We start from the raw sequence: 20039 nt of genomic DNA on the forward strand, positions 1-20039 counted from the left end.
GTATCAGCGCAAGACATGTCGCCAAATTGAGTATGGAGCACATTTCACGAGCAACTCGTGTATCTTTATCATCTTGCAGAAGCTTATCCTACTGATCACCCGTCACGGGAGAACTTTTGCCGATGGCCTGTTGCGTAAACTGGCAATCCGCTTTTTCTCTTCAGTTTTGTTTAGGATGAGGCAAAGCTTGAAAGAGATGGAATAACAGATTTACAAATACAAGTTATAAGAGCCGATCGAAAGGCTCATGCTACAGTATAGGCTAGACGTCACCATCAGATGATTCTGTCGCCAATCGTCTAGTAAAGTCATCGGAAGATCAAAACAAACTGCAAAACGATTTAGATAAGATGTCTGTATGGTGCGAAAATTGGCAGTTGACCCTAAATGATGAAAAGTTTGAGGTTATCCAAATTGCTAAAAGGAATCCGTTAAACTATAAATCAATCATATCTAAAGACCGTAAATTCAACGAAATAGCTAGGAATTAAATTACGAACAACTTAAACTGGAAAGAAATACCATGGAAAATGTTGTGAGGAAGGAAACTCAAGACTGTGTTTTATTGGCAGAACTCTTAGAAGAGATTGCCTACGCTTCGCTTGTCCGTCCTCTTTTGGAGTACTGTTGCGCAGTGTGGGATCCTTACCAGATAGGGTTAACGGAGTGCATCGAGAAAGTTCAAAAAAGGGCAGCACGCTTTGTATTGTCGAGAAATAGAAGGGACGGTACAGGATTTGAAGTGGACATCATTAAAACAAAGGCGTTTCTCGTTGCGGCGGAATTTTCTGACAAAATTTCATTCACTAACTTTCTCCTCCGAATACGAAAATATTTTGTTGACGCCGACCTACAGAAGGACAAACGAACATTGTGATAAAACTGGGGAAATTAGGGCTCGCATGGCAAGATATAGGTGTTCGTTCTTTCAGTGCGTTTTCGAGAGTGGAATAATAGGGAATTACTATGAAGGTGGTACAATAGACCCTCTGCCAGGCGTTTAAGTGTGATTCGCAGAGCAGCCTTGTACATGTGGAGGAAGAAATAGATGACTTTAAGAATAGTGTGTGGGCTGGCATTGCAAGGTTAGTGTCTAGTAGGCCGTATGTATTCCCAGCACGTCTTAAAGGTGCTGTCTAAAGGGACTTTACTCACAACGCCCTCAGAGACGTTTTAGAAGAAGTACTCCTGCAAATAAGAAGAAACGTGTGGGTTATGCATGATGGAGCTGGAGCACATTGCAGTCTGTGTTCCAGATCCAATGGCTGGAAAATACCATGACATATGAATAGGTAGAGGAGGATCAGTTCCATGGCCTGCATGTTCCTCCTACCACAATCCAGTCGATTATTGTCGTTTGAGGCATTTTAAACAACTGGTATATGTAGAAGACAGCTCGGATGCAGAAACTCTTCATCGGCGTGTCATGAAAGTCTGCAAAACATATTAGAAATCGTCAGGGAGTATTTGAAAGGGCGCGACAGTCCGTGATCCGATGAGAGCATGCGTGTTCAGTAACAAGAGGAGGGCATTTCGACCATTTATTATGAGTTTCTGTGTTTGCTGAGCTCCAATCACCTAAACTGTAAACTTTCAATAATAATTCAAAAATGAAGGATTTTATGACGTAAAGTTATATGAATTTTTTTTTTGTTTTTTTGTTAGAAATCTGTCCCCAAGGCTTGTAAAAATATTTTTGAAACACCCTGTACGTATTATCACCGCACGTTATTCTGGATTTTATTCAAAGTCAGGTTACCCTCCATTCAGAAGCTGTTGCACGTAGCGACCGTTATTTTGATTTGTAAACAATAGATTTCAGCTATCAGTCTTCCTTTGGAATTTTTATTGGCAGATCTAGATTTCAGCTAGTAATTGGCCATTTTTTTGGTCAATGCATGTAATGCCTGTTGACCTGGCTTTGTACACAGTTCAGTTCATGGAATACTTTTATTCAAAAATTTTTTTTTCGTCTTGCCTTCTGTATTTACTATCACAATACCTCTGTGTGACGAAAAGATGGCGCCAGATGACGAGCATGCTGATATGTTCGACTGTGAGTCGGCAAAGAATGCGTAGGACGCACGCTGGGCACGACACTTAAGGCAAGGCCACAAACGTCCAGTGGAGCTGTGCAAGAGGCGGCCTGTATTTTGACTCACGGGCTGGGCTACCAGCGACCGTCAAGGAGTCGTGCAGGGGGGACTGGGGCCCTCCCTTGCACAGTTCTCGCCAGCTGCCGGCATCCGCTGTCACGCGCGTGGACACTTTGGAGGCCGACGCACAGTGTCTCCTGTTCTGCTGTGTTTTGCTTCGCGCTGGCCTCCTAATTGCTTTTAGAGCCTCGTAATACAGACCGGAAGCCTCGGTGTCTGCCCGTCCAAGGGCGAACGTCCAACGACGGCGGCTGTTTGCGAATTTCACCCGAAAGAAAAGACGGCCAGCTTCGAGTCTGCCCGCTTCTAGGTTTCACCAGCAGTCATTATTTAACTTCCTGCTATCCTTGGCGAACTAGTAAGGTCAACAGTTTTCAAATTCTTCAGTAAGAGGATCACTGCGCCCGCAGTATTCTAACTTTAACCTTCATGTCCAAGTCCTTCCTACACAGCATCCTCAGGGGTAAAAGCGGACAGAACGTGTAAATTTTTTAAGATCCCATGGATGTTCTCTTTTTCTACCTGTAAACTTAACCTTATCTGATATAAGATGAATGTTAGCTATTTTTTTTGCTTTTATTCGTTCCAGGCAAAGCCCACTCGACCAAATACGATTACATGACAAACTTATACAGAGGGCATTTCTCGGATTGCACTACAAAAATAAATAGTAATATTTTAGACTAAACTAAAGTATGAAAAGTCACAAAAAAATTCTGTGATACCTGAATAAATCGTACATGCGTAACCGCATACTTACAATAAAAACACCTCTTCTATACTCGTAAAACTTAGAATGGTTCAAATCTACGTCTACATCTACATGGATACTCTGCAAATCACATTTAAGTACCTGGCAGAGGGTTCATCGAACCACCTTCACAATTCTCTATTATTCCAATCTGGTATAGCGCGCGGAAAGAATGAACACCTATATCTTTCCGTACGACCTTTGATTTCACTTATTTTATCGTCGTGATCATTCCTCCCTACGTAGGTCCGTGTCAACAAAATATTTTCGCATTTGGAGGCTCTAAGCACTATGAGACTTAACATCTGATGTCATCAGAACTACTTAAACCTAACTATCCTAAGGACATCACATATACCCATGCCCGAGGCAGGATTCGAACCTGCGACCGTAGCAGCAGCGCGGTTCCAGACCGAAGCGCCTAGAACCGCTCGGCCACAGCGGCCGACGTAAAACTCTGAAGTTCCTTTTTTCAAGGAAGAATAAAAAAGCAAATACATTTGGGAGGGACTTGTTGCTGGTCACTTAAAAAAAAACAGTAAGTTTTTAAACTCGTAACGGTTTAATTCGTCTTGGATGATAGTATTTATCACATTATACAGTGTTACAATTATTGAACTACACTCCTGGAAATGGAAAAAAGAACACATTGACACCGGTGTGTCAGACCCACCATACTTGCTCCGGACACTGCGAGAGGGCTGTACAAGCAATGATCACACGCACGGCACAGCGGACACACCAGGAACCGCGGTGTTGGCCGTTGAATGGCGCTAGCTGCGCAGCATTTGTGCACCGCCGCCGTCAGTGTCAGCCAGTTTGCCGTGGCATACGGAGTTCCATCGCAGTCTTTAACACTGGTAGCATGCCGCGACAGCGTGGACGTCAACCGTATGTGCAGTTGACGGACTTTGAGCGAGGGCGTATAGTGGGCATGCGGGAGGCCGGGTGGACGTACCGCCGAATTGCTCAACACGTGGGGCGTGAGGTCTCCACAGTACATCGATGTTGTCGCCAGTGGTCGGCGGAAGGTGCACGTGCCCGTCGACCTGGGACCGGACCGCAGCGACGCACGGATGCACGCCAAGACCGTAGGATCCTACGCAGTACCGTAGGGGACCTCACCGCCACTTCCCAGCAAATTAGGGACACTGTTGCTCCTGGGGTATCGGCGAGGACCATTCGCAACCGTCTCCATGAAGATGCGCTACGGTCCCGCACACCGTTAGGCCGTCTTCCGCTCACGCCCCAACATCGTGCAGCCCGCCTCCAGTGGTGTCGCGACAGGCGTGAATGGAGGGACGAATGGAGACGTGTCGTCTTCAGCGATGAGAGTCGCTTCTGCCTTGGTGCCGATGATGGTCGTATGCGTGTTTGGCGCCGTGCAGGTGAGCGCCACAATCAGGACTGCATACGACCGAGGCACACAGGGCCAACACCCGGCATCATGGTGTGGGGAGCGATCTCCTACACTGGCCGTACACCACTGGTGATCGTCGAGGGGACACTGAATAGAGCACGGTACATCCAAACCGTCATCGAACCCATCGTTCTACCATTCCTAGACCGGCAAGGGAGCTTGCTGTTCCAACAGGACAATGCACGTCCGCATGTATCCCGTGCCACCCAACGTGCTCTAGAAAGTGTAAGTCAACTACCCCGGCCAGCAAGATCTCCGGATCTGTCCCCCATTGAGCATGTTTGGGACTGGATGAAGCGTCGTCTCACGCGGTCTGCACGTCCAGCACGAACGCTGGTCCAACTGAGGCGCCAGGTGGAAATGGCATGGCAAGCCGTTCCACAGGACTACATCCAGCATCTCTACGATCGTCTCCATGGGAGAATAGCAGCCTGCATTGCTGCGAAAGGTGGATATACACTGTACTAGTGCCGACATTGTGCATGCTCTGTTGCCTGTGTCTGTGTGCCTGTGGTTCTGTCAGTGTGATCATGTGATGTATCTGACCCCAGGAATGTGTCAATAAATTTTCCCCTTCCTGGGACAATGAATTCACGGTGTTCTTATTTCAATTTCCAGGAGTGTATATGAAAAAAAATGTAAATTATTTACAAACTACGGCATGCACACACTTTATTCAACATGTAAAAGTCACTACAGATATTCAGATTTAGGTTATGACATGTTCGATATGCCTGCCATCATTGGCGTTGATGTGGCGCAGGTCGCAGGTTCGAATCCTGCCTCGGGCATGGATGTGTGTGATGTCCTTAGGTTAGTTAGGTTTACGTAGTTCTAAGTCTAGGGGACTGATGACCTCAGATGTTAAGTCCCATAGTGCTTAGAGCCATTTCTGAACCTCCTAAATGGCTGTTTTCAGCTCAGCAATGGTTTTGGGGTTATTGCTGAACACCTTGTCTCTAATGTAGCCCCACAAAAAGGAGTCGCATGTGTTCAGATAGGGAGAATATGGCGGCCAATCGAGGCCCATGCCAGTGGGCTCTCTGTACCCCAGAGCCAGAATGCGGTTCCCGGAGTGACCCTCCAGGACATCAAACACTCTCCTGCATCGATAGGGTCGAGCTCCGTGTTGCATGAACCACATCTTGTCGAAATCGGGGTCACTTTGGATAATGGGAATGAGATCGTCTTCCGAAGCTTCCTCGTACCGTTCGGTAGTCACTGTGCCATCAAGGAATATCGCACCGATTATTCCGTGACTGGACATTGCACACCACATAGTTACCCACTGAGCGTGAAGAGACTTCTCGATCCCAAAATGTGGATTCTCAGTCCCCCAAATGCGCCGATTTTGGTTACTCAAGAACCCATCCAAATGAAAGTGGGCTTCCTCGCTAAAACAAACCACACAGCGCATAATAATTCCCATCATGCCCTGTGGCCATCGTGCTGTTTGAACGTCCTAACGCAAACCGTTCAGAAGTTATGACGATTTCATTTCTATATAGTTCAGGAATTGTCATCCTGTATTAATGTCGGCACAATCTTCTCTTCAATGAGGCAGGAATCACAGTTTGGAGACATTGTTGCTACCGAATCTTTATCCCCCTCTCCCTCCCCCTACTGCAAATCACTGTGTGATACATGAAGCGTTGTGCTTCCTAGCTGCATTGGTAAATCATGACGGCAAAGACTAATATTCTGAGTTACCCCTCAATCGCCCAGTACAGGCAGAATACAGAACTCTTATCGATATCTATTGCAGGTTACGGACTTAATTAAAGTGGAATGACCACCTAAAACTAATCACAGAAATGGGAGATGTAAGACCGAGACACATTGGAAGAATCCTAAGGAAATTAAGGCCTCTCACGAAGGACGTTCGAGCATTACTTTAGTATCGCTCCTCCATCTGGTGCCTTTACCAAGTAGTATGCAAAAAAGAGCTTCGGTTTTCGGCACTGGTTGACTTAGTAAGCTCTAAAGAATCATGTTAATGCTTCCGCGTACGTACATCTCGCGAAAAGACCACGAAAGCAAAATTAGATTCGAGCTAACACGGAGCAGTCTGTCTTCCAGCAAACCGTCCGCGACTGGAACAGGAGAGGGTGGAAGTGACATTGGAACGTGAAGTCCCCTCACCCACACACAATAAGGGGTGCAGCGGATTGTACATGCAGGTATAGCCCTAATTTTCAGCATGGATGCGTCAAAGAAATAAATGGCGCTGAGACGCAGCAACTGGTGGTTGGCGACCAGGAGATGGGCGCATGGTCAGTTTACTACCACGGGAGTCGTCTTATATCCTGTCAGAATTCCGGCCCTCTAGGCTAATTGCACTGATGAATTATTCTTGGTCAGTGCGCAGATTAAAATCTTGGTGTCGGAGCGACGTTTCGATATATTTCCTAGGGGCTTTGGCAGCAGACAACATGTAGGAAACTTGTCAAACGTTGCTCGGGCACGCAGGTTTTACTCGGCACGTCTACCGAGGAGAATCCAGCACCCTTCACTCTATTCGAAAGACCGAGGCGGGCGTCCAGGGTAAATCCGTTGTCTGAATACGCGTTTCGTGCCGTTAGAATACGGGGGCGGTTGTGTGACCAGGATTCCATGGCGCTCGTCGGTACTAGCGTTACTCGCTTACAGCTAGTAGTTATGGGCAACCACCACATGAACGTACATGACCATGTGAATGCTGTCATACAAATAACAATTCGCGATAAGGACCCCTACTCCATTTTGATGATAATGGGCCGTGAAACTGTTGTCATCGGTCTCTGTTCGTGCGTGGTTAAACTAATTTATGGGTAAAAAAGATAATTTTCACCCGATCATCCAACATGAACATTATCGACAGTCTGTTTGGGGCTTAGAGCAGATACTTCGACCCTGGTAAAGGTCTCCTCTAACTGAGTACTTTTACAACAATGCTCCGGAATTATTCTGGAAACAGTTGTGTGCATACAGACTGCGAGTAATAGCAGCTACGCAACATACTGAACGCCGTATTACGAACTGTGACCAAAACGTAATTGGAATTTTTTGATTTTCAAATTTTTTATCTCGTTGGTATACATGTTCCTGGTGTACGTAGGTATTTTCAGCCCTTTTGAATATTTGGTTTATTTTTGACAGTCTAAAAGTTTATACATGTTTTTGAGTGTTCGGCGAATATTTACTTTCGAAAGATGGATCATAGAAGATGCATTAAATTTTGCTTGAAAAAATGAAATCAAGTGCAGCACCGCATTCGAAATGTTGGCTGTGGCTTTCCGCTATTCTGCTATCAGTAAGACAATAGTTTACGAGTAGTATACGTTTCAAATAGAGGCGAGAAGACGATGGAAACGACGACCGCCATGAACGCCGTAGCACATTAATTACTGACGACGATGTGGAAGAAGTGAAGGAAATGGTTCTGTAAAATCGCTGAATCACCATCAGAGAGAGGGTGGTGGTGATGTCGGAATATCCTTTGGTTCACGCCAAGCATTTTTTTCGAATGTTTTAGGCATGAAAAATGTGAAGCAGTGGAGTTTGTTCCGAAATTGTTGAATTTCGACCAACAACGACGTTCTAAAGAGGTTTACTACAGGCAACAAAACACGGGTATTCGATTACAATGGGATAAAGCGTCATGAGTTCCGGTCAATAAGGAATATTACTCGGAAGCTACGCACCGTTTACGTGACGCAATCGAAACAAAACGACCAGAATTGTGCAAAATCACTCGTGGAAATTGCATCACGATAATGTTCCCGCTCAAACCTCAAAGGATGTTCACGATTTTTTTTAATACAAAAAATAGCACCTTTATGTTGCCTCAGCCACCGTATTCGGCGAACATGGCTCCCAGCGACTTCTTTCTGATGCCGAGGCGGAAGAGAATCATGAAAGCTCGTCGTTTTGCCACCACTTACGACATAAAAACAGCATTGCTGAAGGAGCTGAACACCATATCGAAACGTGAGTTCCACAAGTGCTTCCAAGATTGGAAAAAGCGCCCGTGCAAGAGTATTACATTTTAGAGGTGTTACTTTGAAGGCAACAAAGTTGATACTGATGAATAAATACAGATTCTCCACGAAAAAACAAAAATTCCCAAACCTCGTATTCACACGAACCCAGGTGCGGTCAGTTCCTTCTGCCTGATCTTAATTTAGTTGTGTCGGTTCACCCATTTTGTTTCCCAGAATCTCACACAATGTTACCGTATTTGCGATCGATTTGACAAGGATTGTCGTAAGGAACGAAGTTTGTGATTTCTCGTCGATCTCGGTTCAATTTGACGCAAAATTTGTTCAGCCATTAATATAATTTACGAAGAACTATCGTAATGAGGAATGGTGGACTACTTACGCGAATTAGGACATCATTTTTTACATCCTAGAAGCACTCACTTTAAATATACAGAAATATACAGCACAGAAATGCATTACTTTAGTTTGAGCGGGAAAAAACTCGTTTTGCGGATGGAATCAGTCAAAATTAAGTATCAAAAATGAAAATAAATTCAACGGTAGCACTGCGAGACTATATCCTGAAGTGTGTAGGAGGTATACTTGCATTTTCTATGATACCACTTTTTAATAATTGAGGAGAAAGAAAATAGCAAAAGGACATCCTCATTACAGCATACGGAATCCACTCGTCCGCGTGATACGAATATACAACGATGTATTACGTCGGCGTCCGTTGAATCTTATTAGTAAACAAACGATCGCAAGGTGTTATGAAATATTTTTAATACACTTTGTCTTAAATTACGTAGCTGAAATAAAGGGGCAGTTGAAGCATCCGATACCATTGTACCAATTCACAACCGAACACTTACCTTTCAACGTAAGCTAGGGCTGGGTCTATACAACAGATCCGGTTGATATCCCAACATAATTTCAAAAAAATAATATATAACCAGAACCAATATAGTTAGTGTTAATTATATTTCGGTTTGCGCAAGAATGACGTTACACATCCACGTCATTATTTCAGAGGTCGACCTTCGGTACCGGTAGTTTCATTTGACGCGAAAAAAAAAAAAAAATGCTAGTGGATTAAATTACCTAATCGGGGAATAAAAACTGTAAATTCAACTAAATACCTAGGTATTACAATTACGAGCAATTTAAATAGGAAGGAACACACAGAAATTGTTGTGGGGAAGGCTAACCAAAGACTGCGTTTTATTGGAAGGACACTTATAAAATGTAACAGACCTACTAGGGAGACTGCCTAGACTACGCTTGTCCGTCCTCTTTTAGAATACTGCTGCGCGGTGTGGGATCCTTACCAGATAGGACTGACGGAGTACATCGAGAAAGTTTAAAGAAGGTCAACACGTACTGTATTATCGCGAAATGTGGGAGAGTGTGTCACAGAAATGATACAGGATTTGGGCTGGTTGCGACAGAATCTTCTCACGAAATTTAAATCACCAACTTTCTCCTCCGAATGCGAAAATATTTTGTTGACACCGACCTTCATAGGGAGGAACGATCACCACGATAAAATAAGGGAAATCAGAGCTTGTACGGAAGGATATAGGTGTTCATTCTTTCCGCACGCTATACGAGATTGGAATAATAGAGAATTGTGAAGGTGCCAGGCACTTAAATGTGATTTGCAGAGTATCCATGTAGATGCAGATGTACCAACTCTGCTAATGACAAATGCTAACAATAGAGACAACATTGTTAGCTGGAAGACACCACTAAGCAGATGGAGCTAAATAACGAAATGGTTCAAATGGCTCTGAGCACTATGGGACTTAACATCTGTGGTCATCAGTCCGCTAGAACTTAGAACTACTTAAACCTAACTAACCTAAGGACATCACACACATCCATGCCCGAGGCAGGATTCGAACCTGCGACCGTAGAGCTAAATAACGTCCATATAGGTATGCATTACGCGCCCAACAACAAGCAAGTGAGTTAGACAGTGCGAATGAACTAAGAACTACGTGCTATTACCTTATGTTCTGAACCTGTCACAATGGATGACGAAACAGAAAGATTATGAGCTGCTCCTAAGTTGTACTCAGGTTGTGGTGCCTTCAGTAAACTAGCACAAAAACTAGAGAGATAACAAGGGGCACGAAGGGGCTATGCGCTGTTGCGAGTGAGAAAGCAAGCAGATGACAAGCTTCCACTCGGCGGGCAGCCCTACGGTCACACAACCTATATTAGTCGACGGCAGCAGAGCGAGAAGAGGAGTGCAGTCTAGAGAGTAGGAGAGCAGAATGGTATCGCTTACTGTAGTAGGGATTCGCGCTTGCGGGTCCGCCTCCTGCGGCAGCAGCAGCAGGGGCACAGCAGGTCGGCCCTGGACAGCAGCCAGCGCAGCCACCGGCCCATGGCGGCCGCGCACGCACTTCCAGAGAGACGTAGGCAGGTGGAGGCGGTCCTGGACGAGGCGGGACGCGAGTGCACTCGGCAGGGCGTCTGCTGCCGCCTGTCGGGGCAGCGGCAGCACTGGCACTGCCTGTGGCACGCCACCACACACCGGCCGAGGCACCGCCTCCGCCACCGCGGCGATAACCAGCGCTAAGCGGCCGCACACCACGCGCCGCCTGGCCATTCATCGCGCCCTGCCGCATTCACACCGCACGAGTCCGCGCTTGCCGACAACCGTTGTGGCCGTCCTCGCTCACGGTCGGGGGGTATGGCGAGCCGAGAGCAGGCTGCAAAGCGGGGCACCCCGGCCATCAGACGTGGTGCTAAGCTCGTCAGCGGCTTTTCGCTGACTCGCAGCCTCCGAGATCCGTACAGTAGGGGCTGCAGCGCGCCAGGAGCCGGTGACGGCACGCGGCCTGCGGTTTCCCACTGCGCTCACACACTCGCTGACGGTTGAGTGCTTCCACTAATGTCCGTGAACTGAAGGTATATTCTACTGGACATACCCAGAACAAGCCGGAATTGTTCTCAGTGCGAAAATGTCGAGCTACTAGTGGTTTAATTTGATTACGAATTTGTGTCATTTATTAGATGAATGAGGTGCCCAAACCAACGTTACAGTGTTACCCTGAAATTGTCTTAACACACTCTCACAATCATTTGAAAAGAGAACACTTCATATGAATTTCATCCACAGTGGATGCTGTTGAACTCCGTGACTTGTATCTGTTTAGTCACCACCAAATAACTTTTTTGTATTTACGCAGTTATCTCCAGCAATATAAACATGTACATGAATGTATAAACACCTGAGGATGGGCACAAGCCCGAAACCGGTCGTGTTACAAATAAATAACCTTTCATTGTGACTGGTAGCGGAAATTTTTCTACAAGCTATAGAATACTTTCGGTTTTTTTTCACACCTCTTTCACTTCACGAACAGTGGCGTGCTGAAATTACGAAACCTAGTGCTTTTCTTTCGCTCATCGACTTCTTTATGTTATCTCCGTTAGACATACAGTTCAGTTGTGGACGAGGTTTCGGAAAAATCGTCAGGTGTCACCGCAAAATGGATTAAAACGGAACCTGGAACGTAATATAAAATTTGAGAGAACGTCTAGTCAGAAGTGCCTCCTTTGATTTCATCGAAAAATTTCGATAATGTTTCTTACTTAGGGGACCAACTGTCCTCCAACTTTCACCTTCGATCATTATGGGATTAAGCATTGTATTTTCCCACTGTGGTTCTTTTTAATTATTACCCTGTGCTTTCGAAAAGGCTCTGAGCACTATGGGACATCTGAGGTCATCAGTCCCATACACTTAGAACTACTTAAACCTAACTAACGTAAAGGCATCACACACATCCAGGCCCGAGGCAGGATTCGAACCTGCGACCGTAGCAGCAGAGCGGTTCCGGACTGAAGCGCCTAGAACACCTGGGCCACAGCGGCCGGCCTTTCGAACAGCTCTAGAGAAACACGTAGCAGTTGTATTCCACGTAACAAATGCTCATTAATGCTATTTTTATTCAAAGTGATTTGGTGGGTTACGTTCAGCGGCAAAAAGGACATACAGTGCGTTAGTCGTATGCGACAGCGTAACAAATACTGAACAGCTGTTTTCTGATACTACTGTGTTTGTAGCACTGTCAGCGAGAAAGTGGATAACAAACCTGAGCAGCCCTTAGATTGTTTGCAGATGATACTGAAATTTATTACCGTCTACTAAAATCATCAGACGACCAATTACAAAACGATCTAGAGAGAATTTCTGTATGGTGCGAAAAGTGGCAATTGGCACTAAACAAAGAAAAGTGTGAGGTCATCCACATGGGTATTAAAAGAAACCCGATAAATTTTGAGTATACGATAAATCGCACAAATCTAAGGGCTGTCAATTCGACTAAATACCTAGGAATTACAATTACGAACATCTTAAATTGGAAAGATCACATAGATAATATTGTGGAGGAGGCGAAACAAAGACTGCGCTTTGTTGGGAGAACACTTAGAAGATGCGACAAACCCACTAAAGAGACAGCGTACATTACACTTGTCCGTCCTCTGCTGGAATATTGCTGCGCGGTGTGGGATCCTTACCAGGTACGACCGACGGAGGACATCGAAAAAGTGCAAAGAAGGTCAGCCCGTTTCGTGTTATCGCGCAATAGGGGTGAGAGTGTCACTGACATGATACGCGAGTTGGGGTGGCAGTCACTGAACAAAGGCAGTTTTCTTTGCGGCGAGATCTATTTACGAAATTCCAATCACCAACTTTCTCTTCCAAATGCGAAAATATTTTGTTGACACCCACCTACGTAGGGAGAAATGATCATCATAATAAAATAAGAGAAATCAGAGCTCGAACGGAAAGATTTAGGTGTTCCTTTTTCCCATGCGCCATTCCAGAGTGGAATGGTAGAGAAGTAGTATGAAAATGGTTCGATGAGCCCTCTGTCAGGCACTTAAGTGTGAATTGCAGAGTAGCCATGTAGAAGTAGATGAATAAATACATTAAACTAGCACTTGTCATGGATGCTGTTTTCATTGCAGGACGTTCATTACCACACTTGGCCGATTTCCCTTCCGCTACGACCGAGCTCTAATTTACAGAACCGAAATTTGAAGCTGACTGCCACACAGTTCGACTGCCGCCATTGCCCGTAAGGACCACGAAGATATACGAGAAATTAGGGCTCCTACGGAGGCATATAGACAGTCGTTTTTCCCTCGCTCTATTTGCGAGTGGAACAGGAAAGGAAATGACAAGCAGTGGTACAGGGTACGTTCTGCCAGCCAGGCAGCGTATGGTGGCTTGAGGAGTATCGATGTAGACGTGCCGCAGTAGTTAGCCACAGTAGACTCGCATCACGAGGACGACGGTTCTAATTAGAGTCCGGCTATTCGGATGTAGCTCTTCCGTGATTTCCCTAAATCGCTCGCCGCGGATGCCGGGACGGTTCCTTTCAAAAGGGCACGGCCGATTTGCTTCCTCATCCTTTCGTAATCCGAACTTGCGCTGCGTCTCTAATGACCTAGTTCTCGACTGGACATTAAACTCTCATCCTTTCCTGTACTCTAGCCACGATCACACGCTGCCCGGCTTTCGAGCAGCTGCCATGGTCGCGAGTGCTGCGTGTGCTGATCGCCTCTAGTATAACTACTCCAAGTTACCTTCCTATCTGCAGCTTACTGTGCATGCGGCACATCCGCCCCTCTGCGTATCTATTCATATTTGATAAAAGTAAACACGGTCCGCAGTCGGCTGTATTGTAAACGGTCTTCATTTCAATCGTTTACATTACAGCCTACTGCAGACCGTGTTTTCTTTTATCAAATATTTAGAGGCTGTGGATCCACTCAAAAAAAAAAAAAAAGTTATTCGTATTTTCTGAATTGTTGGGTTCGGGCATGTGTTTGTCGAGTTTGAGTATACACTATTTGATCAAAAGTATGGGGCAACCCCAAAAACACACTTTTTCATATTTCATTGTGTTGCCACCAACTGCCAGGTGCTCCATACCAGCGACTTCAGTGGTCATTAGACATCGTGAGAGGGCAGGATGGGGCGCTCCGCGGCCCTCATGTGCTTGGAACGTGGCCAGGTACTCGAGATTTCCACACTCCTAAACATCCCTAGGTCGACTGTTTCCTGTGTGATAGTGAAGTGGAGACGTGAAGGGACACGTACAGAACAAAAGCGTACAGGCCGACCTCGTCTGTCGACTGACAGAGACCGCAGGCAGTTGAGGAGGAGGAGGAGGAGGGGATTAGTGTTTAACGTCCCGTCGACAACGAGGTCATTAAAGACGGAGCACAAGCTCGGATTAGGGAAGGATGGGGAAGGAAATCGGCCGTGCCCTTTCAAAGGAACCATCCTGGCATTTGCCTGAAGTGATCTAGGGAAATCACGGAAAACCTAAATCAGGATGGCCGGACGCGGGATTGAACCGTCGTCCTCCCGAATGCGAGTCCAGTGTGCTAACCACTGCGCCACCTCGCTCGGTGCAGGCAGTTTAAGAGGGTCGTAATGTGTAATAGGCAGACATCTATCCAGACCATCGCACAGGAATTCCAAACTGCATCAGGATCCACTGCAAGTACTGTGACTGTTAGGCAGGAGGTGAGAAAAGTTGGGTTTTGTAGTCGAGCTGTTGCTTATAAGCCACACATCACGCCGGTAAATGCCAAACGACGCCTCGCTTGGTTTAACGAGCGTAAACATAGGACGACTGAACAGTGTGTGGAGTGACGAATCACGGTAAACAACGTGGCGATCCAATGGCAGGGCGTGGGTAAGGCGAATGCGAGGTGAACGTCATCTGCCAGCGTGTGTAGCGCCAACAGTAAAATTCGGAGGCGGTGGTATTACGGTGTGGTTGTGTTTTTCGTGGAGGGGGCTTGCAACCCATCTTTTGCGTGGCACTATCACAGCACAGGCCTACATTGATGTTTTAAGCACCTTATTGCTACCCACTGTTAAAGAGCAATTCGGGGATGGCATCGTTCAACACGATCGAGCACCTGTTCATTATGCACGGCCTGTGGCGGAGTGGTTACATGAAAACAATATCCCTGTAATGGAGTGGCATGCACAGAGCCCTGACCTGAATCCTATAAAACACCTTTGGAATGTTTTGGAGGGCCAACTTCGTGTCAGGCCTCACCGACCGACATCGATATCTCTCCACAGTGCAGCACTCCGTGAAGAATGGGCTGCCATTCCCCAAGAAACCTTCCAGTATCTGATTGAACATATGCCTGCAAGAGTGGAAGCTGTCATCAATGTTAAATGTGGGCCAAGACCATATTGAATTCGACCATTACCGATGGAGGCGCTACCATCTTGTAAGTCATTTTCAGCCAGATTTCCGGATACTTTTGATCACATACTGTAAAGATTACTAACTACCCAATGCTCACACACATTTTTTAAAATGGTTACACCGATTTCGACACTTTATTCATTTTCAGTGGCCGTACGAAACGAGAAAGAATATAAATCCAAAATACTCTTGTCAACATTAAATTACGCCAAACTACACTGTATACATTAAAAGTGATACCGTAATGCTTCCAGCCCAGTGCTGCGGTCAACTACAAGACGATATGGTGACGCTGTTCAATTATTCTTCATTTTCTTATTAATTCTTGGCAAGTCTTTAAAGCACTCTTATGTGTTATTTTGCAGACATTTCATTTAAACACGAATACAAATAAAAATTGTCTCAGCTTAGACAGACTCGTGTAACTGCCTAAGGACTTTCAATGGCTGGTGCAACTCAGTGCTCCAGCGGGAGCCTTAAAGAGACGCTCCATGTAACACACAGTGGAGCACAGGCAGTCATCTTTCCCACATTCCATCGTTGAATGGAACGTGGAAAAACTTAAAGTTTACGGTCACGAAAATAAAATCCCCTGCAGCATTTAAAATTGATTAACGTAAACATGCAATACAGGACAGCAACAAAAATAAAAATAGGTGAAGCACCCATAAGACCTGATCGGATGTAAATCTAAATTCGTACATGTCCACATCATCGGCTGGTATGTAAGTGATCAGAGTCGCAACTGTCTGTGACAGGTAGAATGGCTACTTACAGTAGGCCTGGGAGAGCATATGGGGGGGGGGGGGGGGGGAGGTGGGTGATAGCGTCAGATGTTGACTCATTACTGTGAAGAGCACGGAGTTAACGGTGCTTCAGAAGAATACGCTGCATCAGCGCCTGACAAAGCTAGAAAGGAGTTTCATTCGGCCAGCTGGTGCAATCGTGCCATGTCCAGATTTGAGCAACATTCGGTTGTCACAGTGGCCCGCTGTTGGTCAGCATGAGAGTGTGAGGGCAGGTATACCCATCGTCCTGGTTCCAGGCGGTCACGTCTCACCTCCACAGCGGAGGATCGCCGTATTGTGCATCGAACACACCGTAAACGTTTCGCATATGCGCCTGCCATCCGAGGACTAGAGATGTGTCGTTTGCGAACTAATGGGTCCAAAGGAACGGTTCACCAAGATGAACGGAACGAGCGAGGAACGAATTCTAAGGAACGATCTTTCATTGTTCACTTCAGTCGCAGCTTTCTACATCTAGTTCCCGGGAACGGGAAACGGTCGGTCTCGTTCTGTCGGCCGCTCTCTTTCATGGCTCGGTCCCGTTCCCGTCTGTCTCGGTCTCGGTTTCGCTCGGCCGGACTCGTCCTACTTCACGTGGCCACTCGTCGCAGTTCCACTGCCGACTGCTCATAGTTAATTCAGTAACGAGTTGTTCGTTGACCACGACCGGTAATTAAAATGCATTTTATAATTACGTAAATTACATAAAAATTACACGGTATGTAATTCATACACTTTTCAGGTAACAAAACGGCGTATCAGTTTAGTTCACTATTTCGATAAACAGCAGAAGAAATACTTGTAAAAAGGCAAGATTTTTTTGTTATTACACATGCAAAGGAAGTCGGCACGGCACTCACGAGTGGCCATTTTCCGTCTTTTTTTGATCCAAGATAAAAGGACATGTTCATTGTTATGGAAGGCAGACCGACTTGCAACCGAGTGAAGCACGCGCTCCATAATCGAGTGTCTGATGTCACATTTTGTAAAGAGAATATGGTAACTTCTACAATATTATTTCAGTGGTAGAGGGTGGCGCACGAAAAACCGGCCCCGAGTACTACACTGCTCATTGTCGCCCACCAATCGTCATCTATTGTTTCGAAGTTGTCTGCATTAGCTTATTTGTTGTTTCTTCACCGCCTAATTATTACATTTTTATCTAATCTGCTCGTAACGGTCAACAAATCGTGCGTAATTAGCGAGCAGTCTGTAATCGGGGCCGGTTTTTCGTGCGCCACCCTGTATTATTTCACTGCGAACATAACGCTACAGTTGGCTAAACGAGAGGTTTTGCAGACTCACGAAAATTGCAAGTGTATGAGAACTCTGTTATGAATAAAAACTCTTTACTCCAGGGGAGAGGCAAGTGCCCCCTCTTGGCGCCTTCCATCTTCAGTCACCTATGCTGCTAATTTTCAATTCTTCATATGAACCATATCCCAAGCACAAATGAATGGTGAACGAGTAAAAATGAACGGTTCCCAAGAAAGAGCGATTACCAGTGAACTAGTTCCGAAGGATGAACAAGTTTGTCTATCTCTACCGAGAACAAGTAATGGACTGTCGGCAAGATTCTGCTTCATCCCACACCATTGATCGGAGACTTCTACATCTACGTGATTCTCTGCTATTCAGAATAAAGTGCCTGGCAGAGGATTCAATGAACCACCTTCAAGCTGTCTCTCTACCGTCCCACTCTTGAACGGCACGGGGGAAAAACGAGCACTTCAATTTTTCTGTGCGAGCCCTGATTTCTCTTATTTTATCGTGATGATCATATCTCCCTATGTATGTAGGTGCCAACAGAATGTTTTCGCAATCGGAGGAGAAAGCTGGTGATTGAAATTTCATGAGAAGATCCCGTCGCAAAGAAAAACGCCTTTGTTTTAGTGATGGCCACTCCAATTCACGTATCATGTCTGTGACACTATCTCCCCTATTTCGCGATAATACAAAACGAGCTGCTCTTCTTTGTACTTTTTCGATGTCATCCGTCAGTCCCACCTGATACGGATCCCACACCGCACAGCAATACTCCAGAATAGGGCGGACAATCGTGGTGTAAACAGTCTCTTTAGTAGACCTGTTGCACCTTCTAAGTGTTCTGCCAATGAATCGCAGTCTTTGGATTGCTCTACCCACAATATTATCTATTTTATCGTTCCAATTTAGGTTATTTGTAATTATAATCCCTAAGTATTTAGTTGAATTTACAGCCTTCACATTTGTGTGACTTGAAATTTAGCTGATTTCTTTTAGTACTCTTGTGAATAACGTCACACTTTTCCTTATTCAGGGTCAATTGCCACTTTTCGCACCATACAGATATCTTATCTAAATCATTTTGCAAGACGTTTTGATCATCTGATGAGTTTACAAGACGGTAAATGACAGCATCATTTGCAAACAATCTAATACAGCTACTCAGAATGTCTCCTATGTCATTAATACAGATCAGGAACAATAGAGGGCCTATAACACTTTCTTTGGGAACGCCGGATATTACTTCTGTTTTACTCGATGATTTTCCGTCTGTTACTACGAACTGTGACCTTTCCGACAGGAAATCACGAATCCAGTCACATAACTGAGGCGATACTCCGTAGGCACGCAGTTTGGTTAGAAGACGCTTGTGAGGAACGGTGTCGAAAGCCTTCTGGAAATCTAAAAATACGGAATCAATTTGACATCCCCTGTCGATAGTACTTATTACTTCATGAGTATAAAGAGCTAGTCGTGTTTCACAAGAACGATACTTTCTGAAACCGTGTGTGTCAATAAATCGTTTTCTTCGAGCAGCCGGGCTAAGTAATTGCCGTCCCATGGCGTTAAAACGACAACAGAAACGGTTGTGTTTAGGGTGGTGCTAAGATAGGGAACCGCGGACTGCTGGTGAATGAGATCGGATTGCGTTCAGCGACGAATCGCAGTTCTGCACTAACCCAACTGAACGTCGGCAGGTACGGCGGCGACCTGAAGAGCGGGCCTATTCTTCCACTACTCTGGTGAAGCACAGCTGTATCACTCCTAGCGTCGTGGTGTGGGGAGCCATCGGATATGGCTTAAGATCACAGATGGTAGTGATCGAGGAAACGTTATGTCCCGGACGTTCTTCACGGTGAGAGTATTACATAGTCGCACCGCTCGTGACCTCCTGTACTCGAGCCACACGAGTTGCTCGCTGCCACACCCCGAGAAACTGCCGACGTCACGAGTACTTCAGCGGGCTTGATGCCACCATACATCACGTTAGCTGTATAAAACCAATCCAGGTTACCTTCAGCTTTCGGTTTGCTTGTTTCGAACGGAGATGTCGGAAAACTGACGCGACTGTAACTGCGTCAGAGTAAACAGCTCCGTCAATGACAGTAGGTAAGGTACCGTGTAACTGACTCTTCTCGCTGACAGTGAGTCAGACTAGGATGCGAAGCGGTCGCGTGGCAGCAGCTGGCGGGACGCGGAAGCGGAAGGAAGCTCGCCACCATCTTATCACCGCCGACAGCAGCGGCGACGTCTGCCCACGCAGCAGCCCCTGGGGAGACACTGTTGTCAGTAGACAAGCAGTAACAGCAGAGTGTGTCGGTTACGAGAGCTCAATGACTTCCAACATGGGCTGGTCACTGGATGTTTCCTAGGTAACAAATGCATGAGAGACTTTTCTGAGACGCCCTGCTAAACCCGCAGGACAGGACAG

General features: G+C 45.9%; 1 protein-coding gene across 5 annotated transcripts in view; it reads right to left on the minus strand.

Moving 5' to 3' along the window:
* Positions 1 to 20039, minus strand: part of LOC124802503 (focal adhesion kinase 1) — a 762075-nt gene that overhangs the window by 164595 nt on the left and 577441 nt on the right. The window lies entirely within an intron of this gene.

The sequence above is a fragment of the Schistocerca piceifrons genome, chromosome 6 (genome assembly GCF_021461385.2).
Source record: "Schistocerca piceifrons isolate TAMUIC-IGC-003096 chromosome 6, iqSchPice1.1, whole genome shotgun sequence".
NCBI lineage: Eukaryota > Metazoa > Arthropoda > Insecta > Orthoptera > Acrididae > Schistocerca > Schistocerca piceifrons.